Source organism: Eschrichtius robustus, chromosome 12 (assembly GCF_028021215.1).
Source record: "Eschrichtius robustus isolate mEscRob2 chromosome 12, mEscRob2.pri, whole genome shotgun sequence".
Classification (NCBI taxonomy): Eukaryota; Metazoa; Chordata; class Mammalia; order Artiodactyla; family Eschrichtiidae; genus Eschrichtius; species Eschrichtius robustus.
This window is the reverse complement of record NC_090835.1, coordinates 95,859,465-95,881,052: the sequence shown is the minus strand read 5'-3', so window position 1 is coordinate 95,881,052 and position 21,588 is coordinate 95,859,465. Positions and strand designations below refer to the sequence as shown.

General features: G+C 42.2%; 1 protein-coding gene across 3 annotated transcripts in view; it reads right to left on the bottom strand.

Annotated features, from left to right (window-relative positions):
• ATXN1 (ataxin 1) overlaps positions 1-21,588 on the bottom strand; it is a 389,613-nt gene that overhangs the window by 130,948 nt on the left and 237,077 nt on the right. For all 3 annotated transcript variants that reach the window (XM_068559472.1, XM_068559471.1, XM_068559473.1), the window contains exon 5: positions 16,069-16,197. The gene's annotated coding sequence lies outside the window, so the exon portion shown is untranslated. The remainder of the gene's footprint in view (positions 1-16,068; positions 16,198-21,588) is intronic.

The window sequence follows — 21,588 nt, the reverse complement described above, 5'->3', positions numbered from 1 at the left end:
GCAAAGACGACAGAACAGATAGCATGTATTGATTAGATGGGCAGCTGCTTGCTTCCTAGTATGTTTGAAAAAATGACACCCAGAAGATCTCCTCCAGGATCAGCTGCAATTCCACCATTAAAAAAATTCAATCCTTGGGTCCCCGAGCTTTTGCAAAGTGCAACTATCCTGGCCAAGGTCCCTATCAGCTTCATATCTCTTTATTAGACTGTTTCTCCACAGGTCAACCAAGGTGCATGAACTGATTTGAGGCGTCTGGGAGAGGGGAAAGATGAGGTCCAAAAGGAGGAGAGGAAGTCCGGACAGTGGAAAAAAACAAGTCAGCAGGAACTGGTGAAATCAAATTGTGCTACTTGGAAATTCTCTCCATGCCACTGATGACCTGTCGCCACAGGTTTTCATAGAAGCCTAGCTCTGCTCTCCATCCTGACCCCTCCCTTCTATCTGAAAGACTCCCAGCAATACAAAAAGTCACAAGGCAAAACTCGGAAGGAGTTTGATCCTAAAATCAACATGGCTTCTGCTAAACAATTTTCAACTGTGGCTACATATTTCATCATGGAAACTAATTTGGAGTTTCCAGTTTCATGAACTGAAGTATGGTCAGCAAATCTAAGATTGAGATGGAATAAATAAATACACAGGCTTCAGAACTCTTCATTTCTGAGTCAGCTGCAATGAAAAGGTTAGGTTCAAAGAATCTAGATATGCGAGCGGTGTAAGAGATAAGAGAGTGGATCAGAGGGGCTTTAATGTAAGCTATGACTTTATGCCCCTTATCCTAGAATCTGGGGCTAGAGAGCCAGCTGAATGCAAGGCTTCCATGCTTTCTGGAGTCATGCTGCTCCTCTGTAGCCGGGTTGCCTTCAGGAGAGCACACCAGGGATATGGGTGGGTGGGTGTGTGTGTGTGTGTGTGTGTGTGTGTTAGAGAGACAGAGAGAGATCTACTGTGATATCAGGAGACTTTACCTAAAAAGGGGGAGAAGCAACAGTATTCTGAACCAGGAGAGCCTCTCTCTCATTATAAGATCCTCAGAATACTTAGCAGGCATTACAGTCTCCACACCATCAGACCTTAGCTGACGTGACTGCCTCTGTACATTAATAATGGAGGTGATCAAGGGTAGCTTCAAAGAAAGTTCCACTCACTCAGACTTCAGCGTACTATTAAAACTTCTCAAAAAGTACAGGAGGTGGGTTTTTTTTGTTTTTTAACATCCTTATTGCAGTATAATTGCTTTACAGTGGTGTGTTAATTTCTGCTGTATAACAAAGTGAATCAGCTATACATATACATATATCCCCATATCCCCTCCCTCTTGCGTCTCCCTCCCAGCCTCCCTAGTCCCCTCCTCTAGGTGGTCACAAAGCACCAAGCTGATCTCCCTGTGCTATGTGGCTGCTTCCCACTAGCTATTTTACATTTGGTAGTGTATATATGTCCATGCCACTCTCTCACTTCGTCCCAGCTTACCCTTCCCCCTCCCTGTGTCCTCAAGTCCATTCTCTACGTCTGTGTCTTTATGTCTTTATTCCTGTCCTGCCCTAGGTTCTTCAGAACCATTTTTTTTTTAGATTCCATATTTATGTGTTAGCATATGGTATTTGTTTTCTCTTTCTGACTTACTTCACTCTGTATGACAGTCTCTAGGTCCATCCACCTCACTACAAATAACTCAACTTCATTTCTTTTTATGGCTGAGTAATATTCCATTGCATATACGTGCCACATCTTCTTTATCCATTCATCTGTCGATGGACATTTAGGTTGCTTCCATGCCCTGGCTTTTGTAAATAGTGCTGCAGTGAACATTGTTGTACATGACTCTTTTTGAATTATGGTTTTCTCAGGGTATATGCCCAGTAGTGGGATTGCTGGGTCGTATGGTAGTTCTATTTTTAGTTTTTTGAGGAACCTCCATCCTGTTCTCCATAGTGGCTGTATCAATTTACATTCCTACCAACAGTGCAAGAGGGTTCCCTTTTCTCCACACCCTCTCCAGCATTTATTGTTTGTAGATTTTTTGATGATGGCCATTCTGACTGGTGTGAGGTGCTACACCTCACTGTAGTTTTGATTTGCATTTCTCTATTGATTAGTGATGTTGAGCATCCTTTCATGTGTTTGTTGGCAATCTGTCAGGAGGTGGTTTTGATCACAGTGTTAACTTTATAATTGTGTACTCATGTCCCTTGTGGATTTATTAGCCTGGTTACATTGCTTCAGGTACCACAGAAAGCACAGGTGGGTGAGAAAAGAAGGTGACAAAACCCAGTGAAATAATACACAGCTGGCAGCATACACACACCTGCATCTTCACCCGCTTTTCAAAAATAAGATTCTATATTCCTCCTCTATACTCTACATGTTCTCGGACAAATTGAATACGTATTTGTAAAGAGACATATATTATTTTGATTAATATTTCATGCAAAACCTCTTATTGTATAGAAAGAATATGGGAGTTGGACCTTGCTTTACCTATACGGCTGGGCTCTCTCCTTCACCTGCCACTGTTCTAGACTCTGTGCTGGAAACCAGACCAGGCGGAACATAGCAAACCGTATTTTCCTTTCAAGATCAGATGCAATGAGTCAGTGTTTGTGCAGTAATCTGCTAGTAAAGCAAATAAGCAGAATTGAGAACTCCCAAACACACCATGTTTTCATTTCCATTTCACAGGACAATGGAGCTCACCACACAGGGACATTTTAAATTATGAGGTCCCCTTCCACACATCGATCCGTCCTTCACATAACTGTTTGAGACTTTCTGCTAAAAATGTCTAAAATGCTCGCTGTTTCTCAGCAGCAAACAAATGCCTTTAGCCTCTGACCCAGCATCGGGGTTTCTCAAACCCTCTCCTGTCTGAAAATGTGTCCCCAACCAAGTAGCAGTACCTGGCGATCACCCTGCCAGGCACAGGGGCCAAGCCTCTAGCCCCAAAGGGGCAGAGCCGTTCCCCCGATTGATTTCAGAGCTAACCCAACACTTGTATCAGTGAGCACCAAATGAAGAGCTGATACCATCAAGTATCCTCACCAGAGGTTGGTTTTAAAACTCTCTAAGTGGAGAAAATGTAGGACTCTGAGCTACAAAATTGGCCCACGCGCTCCCAGAGGCCCATGCTCTGGGCTTTCAGTCCTCCTCGCCTTGTCTTCCTCTATCCCCTTGATTTTTACTTGCTGTCAATTTCACGGTCAGGGAAGGTGTCCCTCAAAGCAAAGAGCCACCCCAGGAGCCTGTACTGCCCTATCTACACTCTTCTGTACTTCCTATTTGTTACTGGAAAATTAAAAAGAAAACAAGGCAAATTATTATCTGCTTAATGCACATTTAGGTGTCCCCTGCCCCCATTTTTTTAAATCTATAAAAGATAGTACTTAGCACGTCGGAGTTAGAACCCCAAAGCCTGAACAGGACCCTGCCAACTCCCACTCAATATCGTGCAGTTTCGGTGACAACAAACTGGGTCCCAAACGGACCGATGAAAACCACAAGTTCTCAGTCTCGGTGAGCTGAATTTAGTGAAATGAAACAGTCATTTCTATTTTAGTATTTTTAAAGAGTGACACTTAATAGCACAGTTAAAAGATCACTTCTTGAAATTAACGAGTGAGCCCTGATCCCATCCGAGGGTAAAGAAGGATTTTTTTAGAGTGTCTGAGGGCCCCTGGAACACACTGCCTATTTTGAGGTGTCACAGGGAAACCTGTTGCAAAGAAGAGTCTTCAGCTGGGGTGGTGCTGTAATATTACCTATCAGCCAAAGACACTATCTTTATGGGTCTTTCAATCAGCTCATCAGTAGGTATTTGTTCAGAAACCCCAGTACACAGGAGCAGGCAGGACCCCACCAGGAAGTGATGCAATAAACGTTGCCTGCAAGGTCTGACTCCCTTAATGTGTTCTGAGCCCTCCCGGCAGACTTCACGTAGACACTGCGCATGACCTGAGCGCCTCTGCCTTTCCTTGGAGGCTCACCATCCTCTTTTCTGGTTCCACTGTTTAGAAAGCCCATGTCAACCTGGAACCACCTCTCAGTTGTAGTGTTTTTGTTTTCTCCAATGATCCCTGGGACGTCTCTTTGGAAACTTTCCTGAATTGCCTAGGCTTACAAATGCTTTTAGGCTTTTGCCATTAACCGAGTTTTTACATAACGAATTGATGATGTCAACATCCTGCTTAAAATCTTTCAAGGACTCTCTCCTGTCTTCAAGATACACTGCAAACTCCTCCGCAGAGCTTTCTGAAAAGACACTTGGTGATCTGGCCCCTCCCTTGACACTTCTGCTCTAGCTCTGCTCTAGCGGCTCTGGACTATTTGCACTTTTCCAACATGTCATGTTCTCTCTCCTCTCTGAGCCTGGCACACGCTGTCCATCATGTGACCAACTAAAGCTGGCATTTCCCCCATCCCTTGAATCTGGACTTATTGGGTGACTTGCTTTAGCCACAGGGAAATTAGCAAAGATGTTGCAAGGAGAGGTTAAAAAGCACTTGTGTGCTGGAGTTTATCCTCTCTTGCCGCTCCCGGGATCCCTGAGATCGCAATATGAAAGCTCAGACTAGCCTCCTGGAGGATGAGAGACCACGTGGAGCAGGGACCAGCTGGAAGCTCCCCTCTCCCAACCAGCCTTACAGCTGGACATACGAGTGAGGCCATCAAGGACCAACCAGTCACAGCCAAGCTGCCTAGCCTAGAATAGCCCAGCTGACTCACAGAATCATAAGAAATAATACATGCTTGTTGTTTTAAAGCCACTAAACATTGGGGTGGCTTGTTACATATATATGCCAACTGATACACCCACTTTGTTTCCAGGTTAACACCTGTCGGTCCTTCAGGTCTGGGAATGAAGAGTTCTCTGACCCCAGAAGATGCCACACTGGTTTCCATCCATGGCATCCTCTGGGTACCACTAAAAGAGCCCTCGCCACAGTGTAAAGGAGTTGCCTATTTTCTCATCTCTTTTCCCAGTGACTGGAAGCTCTTTTTAGCTGTTGTGGATGCCTTCCCTAGTGCACACACCTAGTAAATACTTGCTGAAAGAAGACACAGGAATGTATACCTCTATCTTCTGGTTTTTTCTATCTTTAATTTCAAAGAATTAGACCAGGTTACTTTCACCTATTACCACCTAGACATGGTAACTACATCAAAATATTATAGTTTTTCTTTTTTTTTAAGAGTTCCACTCATCAATAGCCTTTGGGAATCTCCCTACTCTTTTTATAGATGAGACGACTGTATCTTGCAAACTCACTGTAACTTTCAGTTTGACTAATACAAAAAAATTCACCTAAAATTCCAAGGCCCCTTAGAGTATGCACATGGATAATTCTGACAAATGCTCCCACCTTCACCATCATAATTACTCTACCATATATGTCAAAGAAGCAGAAGACTTTGACAATACATAACTGACTTCGCTGGCTATGCAATGACACTGACAGCTAATGACAATTCCTATTACAGAGGAAACATCTCTACAACAAAGAGACTAGCGAGTGGCAACTGTTCACCTGTTCATTTCAGCAACACATCACGATAAATTTTGTTTTGTGAAATTTATTATCCTAACAGCATTATAGCTGCCACGGTGACTAGGGAGCAATCCCTGGGCTAAAATTTAATTCACATTGTTTGGTAATTGCAATCATTGTTGCTTTTGTTGTGGTCATCCATTTACAATGCTTGGTGTCAGTCTATTTTATCTCTTGTAAAAATAAAATAAAGTGTGTGTGTGTGAAAAAAAAAATTTAACTCACATTATCTCATTTAATTCTCTCAACAATCCTGCAGCATAGGTATGACCAGCCCTATTTTACAGATGAGGCAAATAAGACTCAGAGAAGGGGGGCAATTTCCCCAAGGACACACAACTAATGAGTGGCAGGTCTAGGATCTGAACCCACAGATGTGTCCAAAAGCCCTTATTTGGATGAATACCTTTAAATCTCATGCTGTCAAATGGAAGTAAGAACTACCTTCCTTCGGAAGACATGGAAATAGAGGCACTGAGAAAGAAAGTAGCTTGCCCATGGTCTCAGAGGGGTGGGAAGGAGAAGAAAACCCAGGCGTCCATCCTTAGCCGATGCTTCTGGCTCCTGGACCAAGCCCAAGGAACCCCCATTGTCTCCTTAGGTGTTAACGTTTAGATTCACACCTACCTCTGTGACTGACAACAACAAATTCAACGGGGAGAGAGAACAGGTTCTTTCTCTTCTAGATGTGCTTCCAATTACTGTATATCTAGATAGGTTGTGGAAAAAAACAGTATGAAGCATGAAGCTCATGAGTCCTAACTGGGCTATCATCTGCTTTACCAGATTTCTTTTAAAAAAGCAACCAACCTAGAGAAGGACTTTAGTCTTCCAACTTTAATGTAATCCACAGTCTGTATCTATTATTCATATCAATATGAGAGAATTGATTTCCTTGCCTGTGTACCATGAAGAACAATGAATACTTAGCATTAAATATTGAATTAAGAGTTACATAATGATCCTTTAAAAAAAAAAATCAACTCTGCTTCTCCACCATATCAAAATGTACCTAAGAGATATTTATCGTTCTAGAAACACACAATGTCTTCCACAGTTTAAACCATTTCAACGACTTAACATAATGACCTGTTGGGCATACCACATGCTTGTCAAACAAAACTGATTTATTTAAGAAACATCTTGGAAACACAGGATGCTCTGAAAGTACAAACAACTCCCTTGGAGTTTCTTTTTTGTCCAAGTATTATTTCTCTTAGTTCCAGTTCCAGATATTCATTATCTATCCTTATTCTAGGTATGAAAGGGGGCATTAATATATGCTGAGTATATAAAATGTACTAGATAGGAGTGCACACCGCTGCTTGAGTATACAGAATGTACTAGAAATGCTCGGTTACACCCTAACCGGCTTCCCCATCCTGAAGACACAGGTACATGCTGTTATCTCAGCTAAGTCTGGTCATTCTGCGGAGCAAATACTAAAAGGTCTCTGCAAATACAAAAATTCTTTTAGCAATGAAAGGTACTGATGATATTTTATGTCACTGGTGGGCTTCAAATGTTCTGGGGACATCCCTTTCACCAGATTCCCTGGCGCCCCAGCACCTTTTGTGAAAAATGTCCTGACATCTCCATGCCAAGTGAGACAGACGCACTCCCTAGGAAAAAATGTCAGCCAAAGGCACTGGCTAGGGGCTTCTCTGATGAAATGGCTATGGAGTTAAGTCCCCAAGATATCCATGGTCAGTTGACTGCCCAATTTTAGACTTAATCTAGGCAATGCCAACTAAGTTAGGGGCTTTAAGATAGAAGGCTTCTGTGTTCTTTTGGATCCAAATAAGAAGAGGGGGAAAAAGTCATTTAATGCCAATTCAATTTGACATCAACGGCAGAGGAGAGTAATTAAAGAGAAGAGGACAAGGGGGGTTCCTTTGCAATGCTGCGAACACCGATAATCACTAGAGCCCAGTCAAAGAACTCTAGTTACACTCAACTGCTTTCAGGCCACACCTGTCAACAGGAAAAGGAGCCAAGATTGACTGTGGTGTTTCCCTTTATCCTCCTCCCTTAACCTCTGATTCCTCCCAAATATCTACCCATGTCCCCAACTCTGAACACCAGTGCTGATAAGCAACGGGAACATTAACTCAATTCACAAGAAAAACTGATACCATCTAATGTTCTCAGATCACCTAACATCCTGGCCCGGCAGTCCCCACATTCTGCCTGGACTATCCATTAATCAGTTTGTTATTCTCCATGGGATGCTATCTGCACCAGAAAGACCATGTGGTCCACGATCCTTAGTAAGTGACACTCCCATGATACTGACATACTCTTCCTGGAGGCCTGCCCAGATGAAGGAAATGGAAAATCCTCTTTGAGCAAGGTGACTGCCACCTCCCCCCTTCTGACCCTCTGGAGGCCTCCCTCTTCCACTGCCATTCCTCTGCTTGCCTTTAGGGAAGTGCCAGCCAGCAGGTTGCTAGGACAACGGGCGTCATTGCTGGGGCTCAGAAATAGATCGCCAGCAGAGTGGGCAACCTGGATTGTAAATTCTGATGACAGCAACAAGATACCAATTGGCAGCTAATCTGCTCCGCTAAGGGAATGACAGACTAACATTACCCAGCGGATAGCTCTCACCTTGACATACTATCCTTTAATCTGCACTTGTACTTGATGTGGTGGTGATAGAGAAGGGGCAAGAAACTCACTGAAGATACAGGCTGAATGACTATTCTGAATTATGTGAGCCTGTAGATATGCAGGAACCAACTGACATTTATATATTTCTTAGTCTCCTGAAAAGTGGGGGAAGGAAGGTTGTTCATAGCAGAAGCAGGAGAGCCGGAAACAGGTAGAACAACTGAGGCTGCCAAAGAACGGGAAGGGAAAAAAATCTGTTTGCACAGGCCATAGCTGTCCCTGTTCTGAACAACTGCATCCTAATCTCATACTCCCTCTTCTTGGAGAACAAGGAAGAAAAGACAAAAGACACTGAGAAACTAGGGCTTGCCATGGTAGGAGAAGGGAACAATCTTTGTGTCCAGTTCTCTTTGTTCTGCAGGGTAAGGTTTACAATGCTTATAGTGGATAGCAACTTGTAGGAGACCCAGACATGAAGACTGCCTATCAAAGTCTTGGATTTTAGCCCTGGAGAAATTACAATTTTTCAGTTCTATGCAAGCTGCAAAGACTGCAGGGAAAAAAAAAAAGAAAAATGAAATGAAGAACAACCTAATGGAAATTTTTAGAAAACAATTTTAGCAAGAGCATTTTCATTTCCAGATACGCAAAACATCGATGTCCCAATGTCTATAAGGATGGCTGATGTACAGAATGAAAGATGTAGCACAGCCCAGTAGCCGTGCAGGGGTCCCAAGCAGCAAATTCTGTTGCACTGTGGACAAGTCCTAGTGCTAGACAGTCGTGGCCGGAAGGGAGATGGTCACAAGACGTGTGTGACAAAGGTATTGGGAAAGAAGTAAGATTTACAGGTGGAAGAAGATGGCGAAGAGTCCAAAAAGCATGACAGGAACTTGAGGTTTGGAAACAAAAAGATTCTGAAGGAGGTTTTGCCGTTTGTATCCCATTAATATTTCCATTTTGGGGGATTCTACTTAAGGAAGTTGTTTCAGAACATAAGCACAAATAGAAAACTGACATTGGACTTCCCTGGTGGCGCAGTGGTTAAGAATCTGCCTACCAGTGCAGGGGACACGGGTTCGAGTCCTGGTCCGGGAAGATCCCATATGCTGTGATGCAACTAAGCCCACGCGCCACAACTACTGAGCCTGTGCTCTAGAGCCCGCGAGCCACAACTACGGAGCCCATATGCCACAACCACTGAAGCCCGCGCGCCTAGAGCCCGTGCTCCCCAACGAGAAGCCACTGCAATGAGAAGCCTGCTCACCACAACTAAGGGTACCCCCTCTCGCCGCAACTAGAGAAAGCCCGTGCACAGCAACGAAGACCCAACACAGCCAAAAATAAATAAATAGATTTATTAAAAAAAAAAAAAGAAAACTGACACTGAAACACTAAAATCCCCCAACATAGTAAAATTAGCTGTTTGAAACCTATCTCACCTAAAAAGCATTTTATGCTTGTAGAAAATGACTTTTTTGAATCATGTAACATTCTTATTCAGGTGTCTGCAAAAGGTTAACATAATCCTCAGGACATAGAGAAGATGGGTTAATTCTTTCAATCTAAGAGTCCCCCTCCCGGAATTTATTACATAGTAAGCACTGGAAATTTAATGTGAATATATGTTGAGGGAAGGAGGGGTTAATTGATTTTCTGGTCTTAAAAAATGATCATTTTACAAAAGTGAAAACGTGGGAAATTAAAAGAATGAAATTATCTGTTTCTCTTTATACATTAGTCCCAAAGAACAATTTGCTGATAAGAACCATCGGATTTTGTTTTGGCTTTATGACAAAATGTCACTTAGTTCCTATCTGTGCCTTACTTTTTCTCTAAGAAAGCAAAGGAGAAACAACAATCTTTCAGAGGAACAATGAAAATAATTTAAATACTATGATATGATATACTTGGAGAGAAAAGACTTACATCAGTCATTTCTATACAGTCATATTCATTTATACTTATAACAAAGATGGTAGAGCTGATCAATCTCTGATCTCTGTCTGGAAGAATTTTCCGTGGCTTAAGATTCCCCTTCCAGGGCACCACTCCCTCCCAGTCATCCTTGCCCTTCCTTCTTTCTGTGTATACCGATTCTTCCACAGCAAGCGCTTCAAAGACACACCACTTGAGCAATACATTTTTAGTTTCGGGTGTGGTTTCTGTGCGAAGTTCAGCTGAAAACACTACATTTTACATGGGTTGGGGAGGCACCATTTCTTTAAGTGGCCCAAGTTCTTGCTTCAGCTTTTGCCTATAAATATTTATATAAAATGACCCTAAAGAAGAATGGTCCCCATGTCCTCCAAGTCCCCACTCTATGTCTTTGTCAGCGGTCATGGCACATCATTCCTGATGGAAAGACATTTCTGGCTCTGAGGTCTCATCTGCCCAGATGAAGAAGCAGTTAAAGAAAAGACTAGGTTTATCATCTCTCCCTCCCTCCCTCCCTCGCCTTCTGAACACACACACACACACACACACACACACACACACACACACGGCGTTGAAACCCAGCCTCTGTTTCAAGGCCTAATTCAGACGCTCAGCACTCTGTGAAGCCTTCCTTCCCTGAAAGCCCAAATCTGAAGAATCTTACTCATCACCCCTTTCGGAGCACCCGACTCTGCCCCTCCCAAAGTGACTGGAGAGAGGAAAATCCCAGCGAGCAGTGAATGCAGACTACCCATCCCTGCATCCCTAACAGACCTGAGCACACCTTGGCATGCAACCACCTTTTCATACACAGGATTCATTCAGTGAATTCGAAACTTAAATAGAACATAAAACCTTTTTACGTAACAGCAACTACTCAGTTAGAAAGCAGTCTGACCAGGCTGTAGGCGCCTTCTCTTCCCCCACAGGACACGGATATTGTAGAAGATACAAGAACATTTGTCCTTCCACAACTTCTGAGGGTTCCAAGTATATCCCTTTTCCCCTCCGAGACGCCGAGGGGAGTAGGCTGAGCACGAGGGGAAGATGACGCGAGGGGAACGGGGGTGCCTGCGACGGGCTGCCCTCTGCCGAGGCTCAGGAAGTAGGGCTGACATCAACTCTCAGAAGTGGCAGCTCATGCAAGGCCCCCCACCCAACCGCAAGGCAGCAGTGGCCAGGAATGAGTGATGCCGTCGGTAAGAAGCAAGTGGAGGAAGTCTGGGAAAGGGAAAGACATGGGTGAAAGAGAAAATTCCAGAAGACTCGAGGTTACACAAAGAACACCCAGAGTACTTGCATGAAATATGAGAGCCTCTTTGCCTTTATAACACGCAGGCCCATTGACAGGGCCATTACAAGCAAGGATTTTAAAAAATGAGACTTCCCCCCCCTCATTTATCTAACAGTAAAATCTCCCCATTCCCTCTGATCCCCTTATCTACTTCAGTTTTTTTTTTTTTCTATGACAGTGCTAGAGATCATAAAAAAAATCTGGTATCACAGATGGCAAACCTAAAAGGTACAAACTGACAGACACATAGGGAAATTCCCAAATCGCTCTGATTAGAGTATGTGTGTGTAATTCTCTCACTCTGGAGACTAGAAATTCAGCTCCCATTTTTCAAAGCTTATACAGGCAGCATAATGCTGTCTAAATAGGCACAGAGGTGTTTATTTGAGTCCTTCCATTTCTTCATAGGAATAATGTAACTCCTGCTCTCAGAGCAGTTACTCTGAAAAGGGGTCAATAAACACAGAAAATTCAAGAAACCTTGATCCCTGTGATCCTCAAAAGCCACACAGGATGACCCCTCCCTAAGGAAGTGTTTGTCAACTTCTCCCTGCATACCAGAAAAACACTCAACGCACTCAGTCTGTACCGGTGCACTGTTTTTTATTCCAAAGTATGCATCAACCAAAAAGAAAAGAAAATGAAAATGATGTTATTCAGTAAACGGTGAGTTTCTAGGTAGCCTTGGCACTCCAAGTCCATCTGCCACTTTGAAAATAGATGTAAACATGAACAGTGATAAAATGATAGGATTATAAGGCAACACCCCGACCCTTCACAGAATGCCAGGGCAGGCCGCTCACAAACAACCCACACAGCAAACCACTCAAATGGAAAAGGAGAGGAAATACACACGGTGTAGAATTCAAGCATCAGAAAATCCCCAAACTCTATTGATAGTTCTATAAAGCCCTTTTTTTTTTTTTTTTTTAAACTAACGGTTTCCTTTCCCACATTGACTTATACACATCATAAACATTTAACATCTACTTCTAAGGAAAATACAATGAACTAGTCTCTCCACGCCTCCCTCTACCTGACCAAACTACTATCAGATTGAAGCAGTTCTCATCAGAACCATGTTTATGGTCCTTTTCTCAATGGCTTAGGCCCACACGTGAGAAGCCCTGGCATATGTTTATTCTGCTCTTAGTTGCTCAACAAATATTTACTGAATGCCCACCACAGGACAAACAGCATTTTAGGTATTGTGGATTCACCAGGAATAATGATGATGATGATGATGTTATCCCTGCTTTCATGGAGCTTACAGTCTAACTGAGGAGACGGATGATTAACAAACGCATGTATAAATATGTAAGGTGCTTAAAAGAAAAATAAAGTAGGCTAGAGGATGAGAGGGATGGGGTGGTGCTATTTTATATAGGCCAAAGAAGGCTGCTTTAAAGAGGCAACATGGAGAAGACCTACTTAAGGAAGCTTAAGAGAAGCTTAGGAAAGAATTACAGATCGCTGCCTCCTTACCTATATACTAATATTTGAGTACAGAGGTGGACTATTTTAAAAAGTTAAATTTCAAAAGTGGTTCATATTTAATTTTCAAGGAGACCAATGAGTATGGATCCTAAATTTAAGTGACTAAAACTCTATTCTCAGAAAGCACTCAAACACCTTTCAGTTGTCACGTGGTCCCTGGGAGGGTCCTCTGGAAAGGGTAGTGGGATGGTGACAGACATAATAATTCTTTTTTTTTAATTAATTAATTAATTAATTTATTTATTTATTTTTGGCTGTGTTGGGTCTTCGTTTCTGTGCGAGGGCTTTCTCTAGTTGTGGCAAGCGGGGGCAACTCTTCATCGCAGTGCACGGGCCTCTCACTATCGCGGCCTCTCTTGTTGCGGAGCACAGACTCCAGACGCGCAGGCTCAGTAATTGTGGCTCACGGGCCCAGTTGCTCTGCGGCATGTGGGATCTTCCCAGACCAGGGCTTGAACCCGTGTTCCCTGCATTAGCAGGCAGATTCTCAACCACTGCGCCACCAGGGAAGCACCCCCCCCCTTTTTTTTTTTTTAAACACAAGACTGTGCTCAATGTTTGAAAAGCACTTGTAAATTGAAGTTGTACCAAATCACTGACCCTTAGAAGCCAAACGGGAAAACGAAGGTCCAGTCTGCCTCATCTAGGCTGATACTTGAAGCAACGTTAGACACTGAGAAGAATCACCAGAGCTCACTAAACTCAACTTTCTCATGTTACTCAGGATAAAATGGGTCCCCAGGGCTTTAGGGGGCCCCAGGTTATACAGGCAACTGCAGCATCATGGGTAAAACCCAGGTCTCCCGACTCCTAGGTCAGTCTTCTTGCCACTCCTCTCTGTATAAGATACCGCACCTTAGAGCCAATCTGAGACACTTTGAGGAGCAAAGTCCATCTGCTAGAAAGATGGTGGCAGATTTGAAAGGTGGTTAATGGGGACAAGCAGAGGAGAACTACACAGGTAGTGAGTCTGGGGCACAGTCTGCAAGGGCTGCTGAGGATGGACACCACTAATTCCAATGGCTGCCATGATTATTACTCAAATGTTCTTCTACCCACTATCATACCCCATCTACGTGCAAGCACACATCCTTTGAAAAATTTTCCTCTCTCTCAACCCACTCCATTTAAAGAAGGATTTTAAAATGACTCCAAGTTGTCCATGTGGCATCTTAAGGTTTACACTTTGGAACGTCTTTGAAAACCTCACTTCATGTTTGAGATCTGACAGGGTTATCACATGAGCAGTTCAAAGCTATGGTTTAAAGAAAAAAAACACCACCAAATTCGAAACAAAAGCTATCTTGGTTATAGTAACTGCAGTGTTCTTTTAAATGTAACCTGAAACCTAAAGCACTTTTCCATAAGACACTTGTTTCCTAGGATAAAAATGCTTTAAAAAACATTACCAGAAGTGCATTCTACCAGCTGCCTGACTGGGAAAATACTTTCAAGAAAAGCACACTGCTATTGTAGCACCCAGATCCAAGAGGACCCCCAAAATTATTCCTTAATAGTGGTAGCAACCTTTAGAATATGAGATTTTTTTTAGTAAGATTAAAGTGTGTTACAAAAGGCTCTGCTCCTTCTGGGGAGCCCACACCAAGATGGCAACATCAATAAACAAGTGGCATAGAGCAATATACAGACTCATAAACCAACACTTCATGGGGGTCAGTGACTTGCCCAAGGTTGCAGACTTACTTGACCTTGACCATAGGACCAGGAATAGAATTTAGGTCAATAATTCCAGGAGCTGTATATTTTCTACCAGAACCAATGTGATCATATGTACAAAATGAAAGCACATGAAAAAACTAGCATCTCCCATCATCCATTTACTCTGAGGCACTGGGAGATTTTGAGTTCAATAAGCTTATTTTAATATGACTATTTAACCCTCAGGAAGTATGGAGAAATATGTGTATTTAATACAAATTTTTAGAAAACCAAGAAATAAAAACTCGGTGGAAATCTTTCTTTTCAATGCTTTTTCTCCCTGATATATGCCCTCATATTATTGCATTTTGCTCATTCAAAATAACTCACACAACTGAAAAATATGGTAATATATGCCTGGAAAAGTTTCTTGACCAAATTATTAAGAAGCTGAAAACTTGATATAGTTATTTATATATATATATATATATATATATATACACACACACATATACGTACATATATGTATACGTATTATGTATATATATATATAAATACATATTTGCATATATAATATATATAATACATATACACACAAATATATATTGTGTCTATATATATATTCTATATATAAAATACATATTTACACACACACAAACCAAGTCGAAGTTGGCGCTTCATTTTCTAAAATTTGAAGGTAATATGTTCATAGGCCAGCCTGGGTTTCCTGTAGTTTTACTCTTTCCTGGTCAAAACTCTTCTAAACTTTTTTTTCTTTTATGACACAGTCTAGCAATGAGGTAAAACTTCCAGAAAGCAGCAGAGCTGGGCAAACCCGTAAGTTTTGTGCTTGGATAAGCTTCTCGAAGCCTATAGTGTGCCTTCTCTTCAATTACTGGATCCTAAACCTCCTCATGAAAGGTGACCAGCAGCTGACACACAAAAACTGCTAATCTCAAAATCCCAACCCAGTAGCCTGATAAAAAGCAATAAATCAGCCAATTTTAAGCAAGAGAAGCACCGAACAGCTGACTGTACTTGCATACCTCAGATTTTTGAAAGCCAGAAAAACATTTCATTCCAATCAAAAACTTTACATAAATAAAATAATTGCAGGGTGCAAATCCTGGTTGGGAAACCTTAGCCTGGAAGAGTTTACCCCCTACCCACCAACGTAAAAGAACTGCCAGAGCCCAGTTTAAAGAGGCTGCTCTGAACTTGATACTATTTAACTGCACCAGGAGAAAGGGCGCTCCTACACTGAAAGTCACTGTCTTCCACACTTGATCCATAAGAAGATAATGAGCAGTGCCCCAAAGAAGCTGAAGAAAGTCAAGTTCATGGCAAATAAAAACAGAACCTCCCCCCACCCTTAAAAAAAAAAAAAAAAAAAAGAAATTAATTGGAGGATCACCTAGAGCTAATGCTAATACCACTTCAGCACCCTGGCTCCTGGATCCAATGATTCACAAATCGTTACAAGGCAAGTCGCTGCAGAAGCAAATCTTGTTAACTTACAACATTCACCGTGCACGGTTCACAGGTAGCCCCAACCTGTCCTTCACCATGGAGACTTCCCACAAGAAGCTGGAGTGCTCCTGGGCCCAGGCGTGTTCTTTCTTCCTTTCACAGGGAAGGGAGAAGTACCTAGCATAGGAACAGAACAAAAGAAAAAGAGAAAGGTGAATGCATCGTCAAATCCCTTGTTATCTCAACAAATGAAGTTCACGATCAATTAGACTGATGGATAATTCACCAAAGACCATTCTCCAGTATGCTTTGCTTAAAAAGGAAATGCAGTATTTTTGCTCTTGTTCCAGGAGACAGCACGGTGCAGCCAAGCCTCTCCCCCACCCCCACCCCCACCCCAAGGTGAAGCCAATTCTGGGAGACTTCAGATGCAATCCCAGCTGAGATGCACACTTGCAACACAGCCTCAAAATAAGCTACTTGAGTTTACTCTCTTGCAAAAAGGAGGGAGCTAGGGCTATCACCTTCTGCCATTTTCATACCTCACTGGGTGGCTGGGAAGACCAGTAAGATCACTCTGGCAAAGCACTCACAGTTCCCGAGAAGAAAGGCGCCACGTAGACACAAAGGATTATTAGTAGTCAGAAGCCTGTTACTGAGCTTGGAGCCAGAATATAAAAGCCAGCTTTGGCAAGGCACCCATAATCAACCATCCCTGGGGCACCCAAAGGTCCAAATGTTTCTTCTTCCACCGAGGGGCCAAGGGAAGCAGAGGATGGAAACAGAGGCATCTAGAATCTCAGGGAGAAGAAGAAAAGTAAAGGCCTGGATCAGGAAGTGAAGAGGCAGAGAAGATGAAAACTGGTGAGGGAGGCATGTGTAGGAACATGATGATTTGGTCCGCACCCTTCCCTTGGATTGCTGTTCTGCAGTGTTGAGTGCACTGGACATTTGCAGGGCTGTGAAATTTTCCACTTGGCCATTTGCCACTTCCACCCACCGAAGTGGCACATTGAAGCCCTGATGGAAAAGGACAGGGTGATTTTTGTTTGTTTGTTGCTTTTAAAGAAAAGACCTATTCATATCCTGATTAAGTTTACTCTCAATATCTCATTAATATTTTCCACACCTGGATTTCTTGATTTTTTTTTTTTTCCCTCCTGTAAGACAGGGCCAGGAAAAACTTTTCCTGGGCCAATATTATCAGGGTATGTTGACTTGTGTACTTTTGAGGAGCATGCCTGAGGTATGGAAGCTTACAGGAGTGGCTTTGGGGATGACAAGAAACAGAATTTAAATGCTACGCTAGAATCTTGTTTGCTTCCCAAATAAATCATCCACAAGTACCAGTCATGTTTTTCTTTCAAAGTCATAAGCGTACATTGAACAAAAATGGGAATCCCAGAATTAGCACTGTGGGTATAGGAATATTTTCGATGGAAAAATGTGATCTCTTATCTCAAAAAAAAGTCAAGAATGAATAATATCAAATCTTAGATTTGGAACTGGCAAAAAACTGACAAGTAGACCTCAAAATAAAGAATTTTTTTAAATGCAGAGAAAAATATTAGGATGAAAGGGAGAAAGGTGTCTGCTATTAATACAATTAACCATGACTTTTATAGTGAATTCAGTTTATAAAGTGCTTTCTTTTTTTTTTAATCGAGGTATAACTGACATAAAACATTGTATTAGTTTCAAGTGTACAAAGTGCTTTCTTATTCATTCATTCACTGGACACATTTTTACTTGGCGCTTACTATATTCCACCAGATTCTATATTCATAAAGGTGAACAAAACAGACAAAGGACTGTGCCTTTAAGGAGCTCACTGCTGCAAGAGGAACAGATATGAAAGAATCAGAGTATACTATTTTTTAATATTTGTATAAAATTCGAAAAGCAGATAGGCATTAAGAAGGACAAATAACACTGATTTGCAATCACCCCATAATGGGGTAACATCATTTAGAAGGAAGGTCTTTCTTACAAAAGTAACACTTAAACAGGGAAGCAAAAGATGAGCGAGAGTTAACCAGTCATCAAGTTTCCAGGCAGAGGAAACAGCCTCTGCATGATGTGAGCTGACTAGACCTGTACAATTAATTTCTGTTATTTCATCTTTTTCCCCTTTTTTTCAATTGGGTCTCCTTGATCAAGAAATGAGCAACTGAACTGTTCTCAATACCTTGAAATAAGAAATGATTCTTCTTTCCAACTACTGGGCCATCAGAGCAACAAACTAGTAATTTCTGCTAGAGGAACATTATTCAGTGCAGGCATTACACTTGATGTGACAGAAAAGGAAGACTCTGGCTTCCTAATGCATCAAAAATAACCCCACCAGGCTTCCCTGGTGGCACAGTGGTTGAGAATCTGCCTGCCAATGCAGGGGACACGGGTTCGAGCCCTGGTCTGGGAAGATCCCACATGCCGCGGAGCAACTAGGCCCATAAGCCACAACTACTGAGCCTGCGCTTCTGGAGCCTGTGCTCCGCAACAAGAGAGACTGCGATAGTGAGAGGCCTGTGCATCGCAATGAAGAGTGGCCCCCGCTTGCCGCAACTAGAGAAAGCCCTCGCACAGAAACGAAGACCCAACACAGCCAAAAATAAATAATAAATAAATAATAAATTAAAAAAAAAAACCCACCATCACAATGAAATAAAAGCTTCCTCTTAAAACACTCCCCTAAAAGGGCTAAAAACAGATCACATTACACGTAAACTTCTAAAAACAAAAAACAAAACAACAACAAAAAACCCCACTTCTTAGTACCTTGTATTAGGTTCCAAATTTGCTGGCTTCCTCTTGACTATTAGGATGTTTTTATTATTTCTCTCCTGGACTGAAATGGTATTTTTCCTCACTTTCTAGAGTGTCCTGTGCATCTTCTCTTTTGGTTCTTGGTTTGGTACCTGTTTATTTACCCAGGTAAGCAGCATGATGCACAGAAATAAAAAGCGACAGAAATGTTGTGTTCATCTGAACTGTCTTTCTTGTTCCCTCCCTACCATCCCAGAGCTGGTACAACTTAATTTTTCCACTAAGGAAAATCAGGAATTTGCTTTCTTCATCCTACAAAATGAAGGCAATCCTCAGACAGGCTCATTCATGTTCTCCCGTGAATGGAGTAAGTTTGAAAGTCTGTTTGAAATGAATAAGCCAAACTTCTATTTGAGCCTGTTTTCATTTTAGACACTGGATAAAATGTAGTATCTCCTACATATTTGGTTTCTCATATAACCCAAAATATTAATAATCCTCCAAGTTCAAAGTCGTGAAATCCAAACCCTCACTTTGACTTAGGAGTTCTGACAAGCTTTAGCAAACTCAGGAAGAAAGAGCAAGAAGAAAAACTTTCTGAAGCCAAGTTGTCCAAAACCCTGCCATGAGACCTGGGAAATTATGCCAGGCTGACAGTTTCATCCTCCATCCAGAGATGAAAATGACACAATGCCAATTTCTCCTTCCCCGACTGCCCACAGCACTTACAGCCTTTACCGAGCATTCTGACCTGAGGTTCTTTTCAATTCAGCACTGTTAAATAAATCCAGGGGAGTATAAAAGGACAATGTAAGTCTTGAAAGGCTCCGAAAGTTTATGAGCTCCTTGATGAAAGAAACCTTGCCATGCCCTTCTTTTGCAGCCTCCTGGTGGTGTTGAGTAGAAGAGCCTGCACTTAAATTAAATGATCCATATCCTAAACCAGTTCTACGACTTAACCCTTATGCCAAAGGAGGCACTACTCCACAGCTATAATTTAAGCCCTTCTCACTTTTCTGCCCTCCAGGGACTTGGAGGTCCTATATGTCTATCATCCAAATGAAAGCCCTGCATGAACTCGAGAACAATTAAGTTATAACTTACTCTTCTCTCTCCTGTTCTTCCAATCCATTATATTTTGGGTCACTAATGGCTTTTGAGCAGTTGCCATCTCCCTTCAAGATTTACAACCCCTCCCCCCTTCACCAGGAGCCTTTATCCTCGATTCTCCTAGCTTTTCAAAAGCCACCATTAAGGAAACCCTCGTGGTACATGGTGGAGAGACGCAGATGCTGAGCCAGTGGCTCTCAAACCTGAACCGCCATCAAAAAATACCTGGAGGTCTTGCGAAACCGTGTTGCTGGGTCCCATCCCCACCATTTCTGATCTAGGAGGTCTGAGGCGAGGCTAAAGAACCTGCACTTTTAACAGGTTCCCAGGTGATGCTGAGGCTTCTGGGTCCAGGCACCACGCTTTGGGAACCACTGCTCTAAGTGTAAAGCCTTTCTGTCAATTACATGGCCAGACAGAGCCTAAGGATCTTGAGTATATTTCATCACTAGAAGATGGGTACATTGGAATAAACAGGTATCATTCCTTCCAAAGAAGTGACAAATGACCAAACAACCCAAAAAGCCCACACCACTTTATAATCTGGGAAAACTTTCTGTGGCTCTTAGTCCGTCTCCTACTGGCTCCAAGGCCTGTTGGGGTCAATTCTGCCCTCTGTCTCTCCTTCAACGTTTTCCCCCCTCTACCAGAAACTTCTTTGCAGCCTAAAACATAATCCTTGCCATCCCTGAAAGATCTTCCCCAGACCCTAATACATTCCCAAATGGCTGTCACCGCTCCCCTGTTCACCATAAAACATGTTAAAGTGTAGTATAAATTCAACACTGTATTTCATCGGGTACCTCTTAAACCCTTAGAGTTTGATTTCAACACTTTTTTTTTTTTTTTTTTAAAGTAAACTTCCTTCTCTTTTAAAGGTCAGGAATGGCTCCCTGTCTTCTAAATGTAGTGGCCTTTTCCTAACTGACTCTCCTATAATACTTGATAAGGTAGTTCCTTAAATTTTCTTTTTATTTAGTGAACTAGCATTTTTGCCTGGACAGCATCTTTCTGGAATGACCTCTCCCCCATTTTCTTTGTTATTTGGGCTGGGCTGACCTCATGCCTTGGGCCCAAAGATGGGCATACGCAAACTATTATATATAGGATGGATAAACAACAAGGTCCTACTGTACAGCACAGGGAACTATATTCAATACCGTGTGATAAACCGTAATGGAAAATATAAAAAAGAGCATGTATGTATAACTGAGTAACTTTGATGTACAGCAGAAATCAACACAACATAATGAATCAATTATACTTCAATAAAATTTTAAAAATAAATAAATAAAGATGGGCATATGATCTAGGCTTGGAGAATCAGAATACATATCACTCTTGCCATGATGACAAGATGTAGGGATGGGCATGTAACCAAAGCCACACCAATCAAAGGCCTCTCTCAGACTGGCTGGAACTTAAGAGGAATGAGATGCCCTCTCCATGGAAGCATGGTCTACTCAGAGCTATTTTTACCACCTTGTGAGGAAAGCCCACATGAGGGTGACGCTCTGCAGCAGGGAACGAGGCTGAAAGACAGAACGTCTGAGTCCTGATGACAGTGAGGTCCCTTGGATCCAGCCATGCCAAAAGTTACATTCATTCCTGTATTTTTTAGTTACATTGTGATAGACAAAATTCTAAAGTGGCTCCCAAGATTGCCTCGTCCCCTGGTGCACACACACCCTC